Raw genomic sequence first — 2,723 nt, forward strand, 5'->3', positions numbered from 1 at the left:
ATTTAAATGCAATATTTTTGTGCAGGCTCTGCCAATAGTCTTGTAGTCAGGGAATACTTGTTAAAAAATAGTCAGGATTATACTTTTCGATTTGCCTTAGAAACCACAAACCCCTCTGAAATCTGCTACACAGATTTGTGTACATCAGATTTGCAGGCCTCTTTTCATATTGGCTGAGACTCAGGATCTTTGCCCTAACATGTGAATTGAAAAGGATGACACAAAGTAAGGGGGAGAATGGGAAGAATTTTTTTTTTTTTTTTGTATCTGTGAATAGGGAGAGCCCCTGCATGCAGCTATCTATCTCCACTCTTAAGCAGGAAGACTCTTGCATTTCCACCATCCTACTAGATAGAGCCTTCTGAAACACTGTGTAGAAATCGGAGGTCATACAGTATCTAGAGGTGAAAGGTCTGGAGCGATGTCATTACTCCTTCTCTCATCTCAAGCTTTGCAAGAAATACATGCTAAACTTCCCACATGCTGCCCTGACCTTTGCGCGCACACACACACACAGAGACTTCCAGACTGGGAGCTTCATTACAAAGAAAATCTGGACTATGATCAGTAGAGGCAATCCTTAGAAAACAAATGCTTTTTTTCATCTTTCCTTTTCTGACAGCTGTTCTCAAAATCCATCTCTCTGACAAGGCAGCTCTCTTGAATAATATTGTAAAGAAATACTTTTCTGTAGAGAGTTCTACAGAGAATTTCTACATAGTTTGGGATAACACATCGAGGAAAACCTTGCTGGTCTGTATCAATGAACTGAGAAGAAACTGAGTTATTGTTTGCATTAGCAGTCACCTTATAAACCACTGGAAAGAATCTGGTTGTGCTTCATCCAAGTGTTGGAGAAGATTAAATGAAATTATCCTCATTGTAGGACTAAAGAACCTTGCTATGCTATGCTGAAACTATGCTATGCCTTGAGTAACTGATTCATCATAGGAAAACCTCATCTGTGCACCTAAGAATAATATGAAATGACCTGAACAACACAGAACTAGGAAAAGGTTGATACACTGTGAAAGATCAGTAGCATCATAAGCACAGACTCTGTTCAAAATAGCTAATGCTTTGTAAATTTTAAATGTCTCCTCCATTTTTTAAGGGTAGTTGAAATCCTAGATTTTTACGCTTACAAAAGCTGATTCTTTTTTTTTTTTGAAGTTGTAGCAATCTACAAGAAATGAATAGACTTGTGTGAGACCTCCCTGTTATGTGGCACGGACGCAGCTGAGTCTCTGCTTAGCACAAAATTTGTTCCATCCGAATGAGATTTCTGGGATCAGGCCCTGTGGGACCAAAAGCTGGTCTGCTTTTTTCTTGCAACTCTGTCAGCTGGTTTGATAAGGTACATCACCTCTCCCTCAAAAATGTTGCCTTCCCACAGCTGCAATTACAGAGATCTCAAATTACTTATGAAAGGAGCTTCATGACTGTACGTGACGTTGCAACACAAGACAGCCAAAACTGTTCGCTGCAGGTGAACAGGGGCTAGTTTTGCCTAGCATACCCTGAGCTGAAATGGCTGACTTAAATAAAGGTTCCTTAGACAGCCCTGGATATATTTGCAAATGGTGTCATGCTGAAAAACAATAATTTAGCATGAGCTCTGACAGAACAGTTGAAGGAGGTAATACGAAGACGGCATGTGGGACCTGTGCCTTAAACAATGATACCTGAGGGAATCCATGGCAAGGGACTGCTACCCAGGAAGCTGGTGGGTTAAGCGTTGTACTCACTGAGAATTACTGATTATTACTTCAAATCCCCAAATTAATATTGTGGTTTTCTCTCTCCACGTAATAAAAGGTTGTATTTTCAGAACCTGATCAAGTATTTGTGAACAAGTGGGTATTGACCATTGTATGTTCAACAGAAAGGTTGATTGGTACATCTAACCAGCTTTCGGAGGATGGGGGGAGAAGTGCATAGTGAGCTGCATTTGCTTTATAACAAAAGCCCAGACTTCAATCACAATGTAAAAATACACATTGTAATTTCTGCGTTTTTTTTTCAGTAAAGGAAATTACCTGAACAGATCCTTTTGTCTTCTTCCTTGTGTGGAAAAGTTCAGTATTTCTGAGCAATAGTGGTAAGAAACACTCTGATTAAAAGGTCTAGCTGAAGTCAATAAAAGCTTGCAGTTTATTCAACAGCACCAGCGGTTCATTCCTGAACTCTTGGAAGCTGCTGTCATGACAAAAAACAAAGCAAAGTAAAATCATGGTGTCTTGCTACTTGCTGAATGCAATGAGCAGCCTTAAAACAAACAGTACCCTGTTGTTTACTGGGCCTTAATCCCAAAAGCACATATGCATGTGCTACACTTCACAACCATGGACCTTCTGACTGATTTATGTAAGACAACTTTGCGGAACTGTTTTCAGAATTAAGACCCTACATCTACTATGGCTGAGCTGCAGGACCTACTTTGCTGATTAGCTGGTCCATGGTGTAGAGTGGTAGAATCTGTCCCATTATCATTGACTGCTTAGGTTATTGGTGTGCTCACGGTGTCCTAAATCCTGGCCTTAGAAGGCACAGCCCCGCCTACAAAGTGCAATGGGCTGAAAAGGTATGAAACAAGGGATGAAGGGTAAAGGAGGAAGGCAGATGAAACACAAAAATAAAGCTAGACACGCTTCCAGTCTTCCCACACCTGCTGTTCCTTTTGCTCTGGCAAGCTAGGGAAACTATTGCAGTACGTTTCTGAC

Source organism: Pelecanus crispus, chromosome 3 (assembly GCF_030463565.1).
Source record: "Pelecanus crispus isolate bPelCri1 chromosome 3, bPelCri1.pri, whole genome shotgun sequence".
Lineage (NCBI taxonomy): Eukaryota > Metazoa > Chordata > Aves > Pelecaniformes > Pelecanidae > Pelecanus > Pelecanus crispus.